Raw genomic sequence first — 10,373 nt, forward strand, 5'->3', positions numbered from 1 at the left:
CGTGTCGTTGCTCAGCAGCCTGCTATGCTCTGCTGACCTTGGGACTTACAATGGACTTAAGTTAATGGCCTGCCATGTGGTTTGGTAACATCGGGACTGTGCCTTTTTATTCGTGAACCTTGGGGCTTCTCAGCCTCAGCAGCCAGTGCTGAGTGAAGAAACGCCTCTAGCTCCAGTAGGCTGGGAGTAGGAGGCAGAGATGGATCCCAAGGTTGAGGGGCTTTCTTTCATCCAGCCCCTAGAGCCTGTCATTTTGAACTTGGACTTAAAGCTTCCAAACTCTAAGAGAATAAACTTAAAATCAAGTGAAATCAAATAAACTTCAATCAAAACAATAAATCAAGCCATCCCATTTGTGGTATATTTCTGTTAGAATGGCACTAGGTAACCAGAACACCAAGACAGAAGAAAATATGAGCTTCAGGGACAAGTGGTCCAATGAAAGAGATGGACAAAGAGAACTACAGGGATGATGGTGACAGGAAGTGCTAGGATGACAGCTTCACGGTGGGCCTGGGAGTTGGAAGGCTGCAGGAAGGAAGTCTCTAAGATGACACAGCAGAGGTTTTGATGTGTTCGGACAGTTCTGTGGGGGAGAGTCTCAAAAAAACAAAACAAAACAAAACTCACTGCTGTAAAGTCAGTTCTAACTCACGGTTTCCAAGACAGTATCTGTACAGAAGTAGATTGCCTAGTCTTCCTTCCACAGAGTGGCTAGTGGGTTTGAACCACCAGCCTTCTGGTTAGCAGCCAAATGCCTTAGGCACTATGCCACCGGAGGATAAATTAATGACAGTGCCATAGGAAACTAAGAGAACAAAAAAAGACAAGTGTTTCTTCCAAGGCAAATAAAAAGCTGTACAAGAAGGAAATAGAACCTGTGCACTGCAGTGCTCAGCTGTGAGTAACATGTCCATCATCACAATGAGGTCAACACGGAATACTGATCTAACCAAGCGTGCTTCGGCAATACCAGCAGAGCAGCAGCTGGATTGTGGGCTTTTCCCTTCTTTGTCCACTGGACATGGGGGTCAGGATTATCCCTCAGAAAGTCACCAGACAGAACAGTCTGAAGCCAACACTAGACAGGAAGGCATTCTCAAGGGTCTCTATGGTCATCCCATGGGGGCTGGGATTCAAATTCAGGTTGGAACTTTGGGGTGGCCCATCTGTAACCTCAGACTCCATACAAGGCCTCCCCCTCTCTCCACTCTCCATTCTGTCACAGTTCGAGCTGTGCGTCAACTTGGTTGGACCACAATTCTGTGTGATTTAAGCAATTGTGATGTGGGTTGTTCCAATGTTGGGAGCAAATGTATATATTTTGAGCAGCCAATCTGTTGAAAGGGAGTTTCCCTAGGGGTGTGGCCTGCTTCCAGTAGTATATTTATGGACATCCTGGGAAGACACACTCTTCTGTGGTTGTGCTGCCTACAACTGTCCATGAGTGAACAATCCACCATTCGGCCTGGAGATCTTGAATTCGTCATTCGTTGGAGTCAACAGCCAGTATACTGCCTGCCAGCCTTGAGCTCCTCAGCCCCTGAAGCTGCGTGAGTTGGGAAAAGCCTCCAGCTTGACATTTGATCCAATAACTTTGGACTTGCCAGCTTCTATAAGTGTGTGAGCCATTTTCCTAAGATAAATTTCTCTTTCTCTCTCTATATAAGCTTTACTGGTTTTGCTTCTCTAGAGAACCCAATCTAACACAATTCCTTCACTCCACTCTGTTGATCCTAAGTGTCTCTCCAGCATAGGGTCATCTTTCAAAACATGACCTTCTCTCATCTGCTCCACCCATCCCAGTACTTAAGGCCATGCTTCTGCACCGAGTAGGTGCTCAACTTATTCATGGAAGTGCTCAACGGGGAAGGAGACACTCTCTCTGGGACTCACCCCTAAGGTAAAAAGGAGCACTCAGCAGAAACGACATAGTGGACTCTGCAGAGAAACTCTTGAGATCATTTCAGCTGTGATGCAAACGAGGTGGGGAAAGGCAGCCTTCAATGTAAAACTGTTGGTCTCTGGTCTTAACCACTCCCATCCGTTACCCTTTCTGTTCCCAACCCACACCATCCCATCCCCTCAGAGCACATGCCAGTGACAGAGAAGGAGTGTGGCCACAATGCAGCATCATAATCCTAGAAATCTAATGACAAAACTTGTTGTTGTTGTTATGTGCCGTCGACTCGGACTCAACTCATAGCGACCTCTCCTTGGGTTTTCAAGGCAGTATCCCTACGGAAGTAGATTGCCCCATCTTCCTTCCGAGGAGTGGCTAGTGGGTTTGAACCGCCAGCCTTCTGGTTAGCGGTCAAGTACTTTAGGCACTATGCTACCAGAGCTCTTAAATGTGGAAAAAGTTTACATGAACATGCAAATCACATACAGATGACACCGTAAGGCGGGCCTGAAGAACTGCTGGAAAAATCCTAACGGTTTACCTATGAGAGATGGCGACTCCAGTGTATTGCTGCTCTGGAGGAAGAAAGAAGTGTGGCTTATTGCAGGGATGTGACAACCATTTACCTGCCCATTGCCGCTGAGTTGATTCTGACTCATTGTTACTCTATAGGACAGAGTAGAACTGCTTCATGGGTTTTCAAGGCTGTAATCTTTACAGAAGCAGATGGTGACCCTACAGGACAGAGGACAACTGTCTCATAGGTTTTCCAAGGCTGTAAATCGTTATGGAACCAGACTGCCACATCTTTCTCCCACAGAGAGGCTGTGGGTTCAAACATTCAACCTTTTGGTTAGCAGCAAAGCACTTAACCACTGTGCCACAGGGCTCCTCGACACCCATTTAAATATGCTATTTTTAACCTTCTGAGATACTCTGGGAGGACTGTTTGCTTCATTTTTAGTAAGAATTATAGATCACAAAGCAAACAAAGGACATTTATTTGTATGCTTGATTCACTGCTGGCTTACAGGGTGAGTTCCATTATGTGGAAGTGGTTTCAGAACCTCCAACTGTTCATTGTCTAGCTGTTTTCTTAAAGACTCAGAAAAGCAAATGTCCTATGAATAAGTTTAAGAAAGTCAACATCTGGCGGTGTAACATTTGGGAAAATCATCTCAGTTGCTATTTCAACTTTTTTTTTCCCAACAGATTGGTAGTTAGGGGACATACAAGTGGAATGGGACCTAAGAAATAGTAATGAATAGAAAGTACTTGAAATGCCAGCTTTAAGCCAGTCTTACTTCCATGTCTTTAGAGGGAATGACGATGGAATTAATTCCAGTCATAAGCAAATGGAAGGGAATTCTCCACGTGTTCTGCTGTGTCCCCTTTGAACAGGTCAGAACACAGTGTTTCCGACTGAGTGGACCAGAGCCCAACAAAAGCACTTCTTGTTAGAGGGGCTTAAATTCAGGCCAGGGGGCTCCATGGCTTTCTACTTCACCACACAGCTCAGAAAACAGAAGGCAGGCTTGGGGACACCTTTACCCATTTCCTCCTGTTGCGTGTTCAGCCTTCACCTTCTAGAAGGCACCGGTGACTGGCATTTGTGTGGGCCTTTCAACCTGCAGCCTGTCCTCATTGTCTCAGCCTTCAGGACTTCACCAGGTCAGCCCAGCGCGTCCCACTCAGGCCAGGCGAGTGACCCCAGAGCTGAGCATGGCAGCAGCTCACCGTTGCCACCTAACTAAACACTGTTAAGTGGATGGACATGGTGCCCTCATGTGTGTCAGAGCAGAACTGTGCTCTATGGGTTTCCAGTGACTGAGTTTTTGGAGGTAGATTCGCATGACTTTCTTCTGAGGGCCCACTGGACGGACTTGGTCCTCCAGCCCTTCCGTTAGCCGCTGAGTGTGTTAACTGTCTGCACCCCCAGGACCCCGCAGACACGGTGACTTCAGAGGGGAACTCACTGTGAGCGCTGCACCCTGGTGAGCGGTCCAGAGCTTTGTCCGCTGGATGGTGTTCACACTTCCACCTACGAATCAGGGCACTGAGTGCACCAAACCCTGTCTGTCCTTCACTGCGATTTTAGTATTAAAATTGGGGAGAGAGAGAGAGAGAGTAGGGGGAAAGAAATCACCACCGCCACCTCATTCTCAAGCCGTCTTCCCCAAATGCAGAATAGGAATTAGTTCTCGAGAGATGAATGACAACAGTGAATAAAATAGAATCTGCACAGACTCATCTGCACATGTGTTAGAGGGACGGATGGAAAGGAAAATTAAACTCAGTGGCAAGAGATGAGAGGAGCCTACTTCCTCTACCATGACCTCATCTCTTCCTTCCGTAGCAATTCTAACAGATGTTTCTCCTGCAGGGTTTTCACCTAAAAAGGTACTTTTGCTGTGCTTCTCAGCTATTTTCTCCCCAACCTCCATTAAACCCAACCCCACTGCCACTGCGTCGATTCTGACTCATAGAGACCCCCTCAGGGTTTCCAAGGCTGCACATGTTTACCGAAGCAGACTGCTTCATCTTTCTCCTGTGGAGTGGCTAGTGTGTTCAAACCACAGCCCCTTTCGTTAGCAGCTCAGTGCCTTAATCACAGTCCCACCAGAGTTCCTTTGACCACCCTTAGTTCTTCATTTATAACAATGACAACACCAAACCAAACCAAACCCAATCCACTGCTATTGATTCTGACTCATTGCGACCTCCATAGGGTTTCCAAGGCTGTAAATCTTTACAAAAGTCGATTGCCTCATGTTCCTCCCACAGAGCAGCTGGTGGGTTTAAACCGCCGACTTTCTGGTTAGCAGCCAAATGCCTTACCCACTGCACCACTGGAGCTTCGTGATGACAGTACTACTGACATGGAAAGAAGGTTCTATCAATAAATATGCAACCGGCCCATTGGGTTTCCAAGGCTGTACTCTTCATGGAAGCAGAATGCCGCATCTTTCTCCCCCGAGATGGCTGATGGATTTGAACTGCCAATCTTATGGTTAGCAGCCAACCATTTGCATTGGGAAAATCTACTTCAAAAGGCCTCTTAAAGTGCTAAAAAGCAAAGACGTCACTTTGAGGACTAAGGTGCGCCTGACCTAAGCCATGGCAATTTTAATTGCCTCATGTGAATGCAAGAGCTGGACAATGACTAAGGAAGATCAAAGGAGAATTGGGGCCTCCGAGTTACGGTGTTGGTGAAGAACACTGAATATACCATCAACTCCCAGAAGAATGAATGATCTGTCCTGGTAGAAGTACAGCCAGAATGCTCCTTAGAAGGGCGCATAGCAAGACATATTATCAAGAGGGGCAAGCCCCTTGAGCAGGACATCATGATTGGTAGAGGGTCACTGAAAAGAGGAAGACCCCAATGAGATGGATTGACACAGTGGCTGCAACAACGGGCTCAAACATAGCACCGTGACAGTGGCACAGGAGTGCGCAGTGTTTTGTTCTGTTGCACATACGATCGCTTGCAACTGACTCAACAGCCCCTAGTAACAACAATTTACAAATGACTTCAAATACATTACCTGCTTGGATCACTAGGGAGGTAAGTAAGGCAGATACCAGCCCCACCCTGAGCTGCAGTCTATAGAAATTCTATCTCCTGACCCGTGTCAGATATTTGAAATCAGAATACCTTCTCAAGAGTGTTCATGTGATCAGGTGGGAACCTCTCTCCCCACTGGGCAGTACCAGCAGTGAACTGACTCAGATATCGCCCTATAAGGTTCAAAACATATTGTTGTTGTTATGTGCCATCCAGTCGGACTGGACTCATAGTGACCCCTCCTTGGGTTTCCAAGGCGGTATCACTACGGAAGTAGATTGCGCAACCTTCGTTCAGAGGAGTGGCTGGCGGGTTTGAACCACCAGCCTTCTGGTCAGCAGTCAAATGCCTTAGGCATTATACTACCAGAGCTCTCCAAACATATTACAGATTTTTTTTTTTTTTTTTTTTTGAGAGATCAGCCTTGAAAAGCAAGAAGTTTTGTTCACTTAAATGTTTGGAGATGAAGGGCAGTGCCAGCAAAGACCTGAAGCCAGAGAAGACGTCCAAGTTCCCCTCCCAGCTCCAGCACGTGACTCTCGTTATGGCCCTTGACAGTCTGCAGGTCACTGTCCCGTGGTGAATCTGTGGCTGTCACAGGGGCCAGCTGTCATCATCATACCCCCTCACAGAGTGGAAACCTCACGGGTGATAGGCAGTATGGTTTAATACAGTGCTCTGCCCACTCAGTGCTCAGGCGTGCTTTCTATCACGAGGCCAGGAAAAGAAAAGGGACTGTAAACGTTGCTACTTCTGAGAGCGCAGGGAGGCCAGACACAAGAGTTAGGCACCTGGAACTCCAATCTCGCCAGCAGGTGGTGCTGTGACAACAGCAAGCAAGAGAAACAAGTCAGAACCAGTTGGGTCTTGAGGCTGGCTGGCCTTGTCAAGGCCAGTGAGCCTTGGGCAGTGAGTATTCCGTGAGCCATGGCAGGGGTGTGGGAGGCGTGAGGGCGCGCACTTGGAAGCACGTGGTTGATCTAACACCAGAACCGCTTGGAGGGGCTTCACCTGGGAGCTGGTCTACTAGCCCAGCTACAAGCCTCGTCAGAGCTAAACACAGCCCCCTACAGATCCGCTTTCCCAGTGACCTGAGTTTCCCAGCAGGAAGGAGGAAATACAACAGGAGAGGACAGCCCTTCTTCCTAACACTCCACCTGGAAGTCCCACGGCTCCAGGGATCTTCAAATAGTCAGCCCTCCACAGTTCTCTAAGCAGTTCGACCACGACATATTAGATGCTCCCTTGATGACCAGAAATTAAAAGAAACTCAACACACACTTGAGGAAGCTCCCCTGCAGCCAGAGAGCAGATACAGAAGTAGGTCTCCATCTCTGGCAGAGGAGCTTCCTCCTTGCCATCTGTGTGCCCAATTTACCCTCTGCTCCCAAAGGCTGTCTTGCTCTTCACCTGCACAGGACCTTTTGGGTCGTATGCGTCCAATCTGACTCACTGATGTAGGTACACAGGAGTGGGCACTGACCAAGCTGGTGAACTGCTAAGCCTTTACTCATCAGCCACAAAGCCACAAGGTCAGATACATCCGAGGATGAGACCTACTGGCCTCAGTGGCTGCTGCTGGCACAAGCAGTTGTCACAGGACCCACCATGGGATCCTCGAGTGACTGCTGCCTCAGTTTACCACACGCAGGGCAGCAGGTTGACTTCTCCTCAACTGAGCTGGAGTGGAAGAGAGATGCCTCCTGAAGGGCTAGGTCTGTGCCAACCCAAGGCCATGGGTGCCCCTTCCTAGAGGGGATGTAAGAGCCGAGATCCAGCTTGGATCTCCTGCGGTGCATCATGTGGGTGTGAACCAGAAGCCTTCCACTAGAGCAGGCCAGAGCATGTGAAGATAGACAAGGGCAGCTAAGTGGAGTTGGGCTGTCTGTGGCCAACTGTCTGCTGGGGCTCTGTCCATCTCACTCACTTGGTAATGGGGCCCTTTGCTGGACCGAGATGAGCTCAGTCTTCTTCAGAGGCCTTAGTCATTTCCAAAGAGCGCAATGTACAAGTGGCCTTACACATATGTTGTGGCATTATCAACACAAAGGCAGTCCACCGATCTGGTCACCTAGTGAAGGGGCGGGCCATCTGCTACGGAGCCCATAGGAGCTAAGAAATGTTCATCACTCTGGTCACTGAACTAGCCAGGTTCCACTCATGAATGGATGAGAAGGAAGCCAGGACCTATCAAGGAAGTTGGTCCATGTGGGAGAGCAAGATCAACAGCATCTGCACTGCATGGTTCACAAGATGCGGGGTTGGGGAAGGTGGGTTGTCCACACTTGCATCAGTGTGTCTGGTAATTCAACTAGGAATATCGTATTTCCTAAGGGCAACCTCATGAGGGATATCAATGCTGATGTCAGATGGATCATGGCTGAAAGCAAAGAATACTAGAAAGATGTTTTACTGACTATGCAAATCCATTTGACTATGTGGTTCATAACAAATTATGGATAACATTGTGAAGAATGGGAATTCCAGAACACTTAATTGTGCTCATGAGGAACCTGTACATAGAGCCTCTTGTTCAATGGAATAGAACAAGGAGACACTGCATGGTTTAAAATCAGGAAGGGTGTGCATCAGGGTTGTACCTTTTCACTATACTTATTCAATCTGTATGGTGAGCAAATAATCCAAGAGGCTGGACTATAAGAAGAACACGGCATCAGGATTGGAGGAAGAATCATCATAACCTGCAATATGCTGATGACACAACCTTGCTTGCTGAAAGAGAAGATGACTTGAAGCACTTACTGTTGAAGATCAAAGACTGCAGTCTTCAGTATGGATTACACCTCAACATAAAACAAAACCCCTCACAACCGGACCAATAAGCAACATTACAATAAATGGAGAAAAGATTAAAGTTGTCTGGGATTTCATTTTACTTGGATCTACAATCAACACCCATGGAAGCAGCAGTCAAGAAATCAGATGTCTTATCACACTGGGAAATCTGCTGCAAAAGACTTCTTTGAAGGATCAAAGATGTTACTTTGAAGGTGCGCCTAACCCAAGCCATGGTATTTTCAATCTCCTCATATGCATGTGAAAGCTGGACATGAATAAAGGAGACCGAAGAAGAGTTGATGCCTTTGAATTGTGGTGTTGGTGAACAATACTGAAAATACCACAACTGCCAGAAGTGTGAAATCTGTCCAGGAAGAAGTGCAGCTGGAACGCTCCTTAGGAACAAGAACGGCCACACTTCATCTCACCTACTTTGGCGGTGCTGTCAGAAGGGATCAGCCCCTGGAGGAGGCTATCATACTTAGGGGCAGACCCTCAGTGAGACGGACTGACAGTGGCTGTATGACGGGCTCACGCACAGCGTGGACTGTGAGGCTGGCGCAGGCCCAGAGTGTTTTGTTCTGTTGTGCACAGTCACTGTGAGTCGGAGCCGACTTGAGCCAACCTGCAACACGGGCAGCCTGCAGCGCCTACATCAGTCCTGCTAGTGGAGGAGGGGAGCTAACCACCTGGCTCTTGATTTTCGGCGTTCAAGTGAAGGATATGTTAACCAGCTCACACTGTCCAGGGAACCCTGAGGGAACTGAAAAGGAACTTGGCTTTTTTTGGGTAGTAGAAGTTTCTGGGGACCTGCTCTGCGTGCCTTCTACCTGTTCCCCCTTTAACATCTACACCACAAGATGATACCACGCCACAGAAAGGCTGTACGATCAGCTACTTCTGCTGTTAGTCATAAGGGTAATGTCACCACCTCATTCAACGCAGGTTAATAGGTTGGGTGTTTTCCCATTTAAAAAAAGAGTCAAAAATACCTGAGAACCCCAACACTCCATCCACTCATTCCAAATGCAAGGTGGCTGTGACAGTTTGCAAAACCCATCTGGCTACTGACACACACACAGACGGGTCCGGTACTTGCAAATTTTATATTTATTGTAACAAAAGTTATGACCTGTGCACCTGTGCCTTCTGCCTGGACAGAATTCTGGGTGTGGAAATGATCTCGTGGAACTCTACAGTCATGCTGACCATGGCCGCAGGAACGGCACACGGGAGGGGTCAGGGGCAAGGCACGGGGCTGGGGAGGGTCAGGGGCTCCAGGGCCAGGGTCCCGTCTCCCACCTGGGCGCACCCTCGTGGGAAGAACAACAGTCCAGGACTCAGCTTCTGGGAGTCAGAACTAAAGGTGGGCTTGGAGGAAGGGTGGGCAAGGGGAGGAAATCAGTGATGGAGACGTGTTCTTAGGCCGAGACTACAAAACGTTTTAAGCATCACTATACACCACTGACCTATTTACAATAGAAATTTCTCAATCAACTGTTCTCTCAGAGAAAATTAGTGAACCCCAGGGACTTAAGTCACCTGACAGAGTAAAAGCAACTCCTAGGAGTTAGTCTCCATATTCTACAGATGTCTGTCATTTTCAAGACAAAAAAGAAAAAAATATAGCCTTTCCCCCAAAGTACATAATTATAGAACTCCGCTATTACTAAACCACTCAGCACCGGCAAGCGCCCTGCCTTCCCAGCAAACAAAACAAACAAAAAGCCATTAAAAATACTACATTACCTTTAACGGTTTTCTCTGTAATATATTAAAACCCTTTGTTCTTTGTCTTTACACATCTGATACGTTAGGGGAAAAAATTAACTAATTTAAATCATATCGGTAAAGCGTCACTAGAAGAAAAGTAATTATTTTAAAAGAGCAACGAAGCCAAGGACGGAAGAAAAGTGAAACCACAGACGAGCCGCACAGACGGGTGGCGGGAGGGAGACGGCAGGAGGCGGAGTAAAGGCCCTGGTTAGACGCGAGCCCGGAGACTCTGCGACGCGCTTTCTCGTTGGTTTATTGGTCAGCGCGCAGGCGCGGTCAGAGCGGTGTATCGTAATAGTCCGGCAGCTGGTCCGGCGCGCAGGGCCG

At 47.9% G+C, this 10,373-nt stretch overlaps 1 protein-coding gene across 1 annotated transcript in view; it reads right to left on the minus strand.

Annotated features, from left to right (window-relative positions):
- The window catches only part of PHLPP1 (PH domain and leucine rich repeat protein phosphatase 1), a gene marked incomplete at its 5' end in the record, with an annotated part of 364,409 nt that overhangs the window by 87,806 nt on the left and 266,230 nt on the right, over positions 1 to 10,373 (minus strand). The window lies entirely within an intron of this gene.

The sequence above is a fragment of the Orycteropus afer genome, unplaced genomic scaffold, assembly GCF_000298275.1.
Source record: "Orycteropus afer afer isolate SDZICR_OR568_19922 unplaced genomic scaffold, OryAfe1.0 scaffold00029, whole genome shotgun sequence".
Classification (NCBI taxonomy): domain Eukaryota; kingdom Metazoa; phylum Chordata; class Mammalia; order Tubulidentata; family Orycteropodidae; genus Orycteropus; species Orycteropus afer.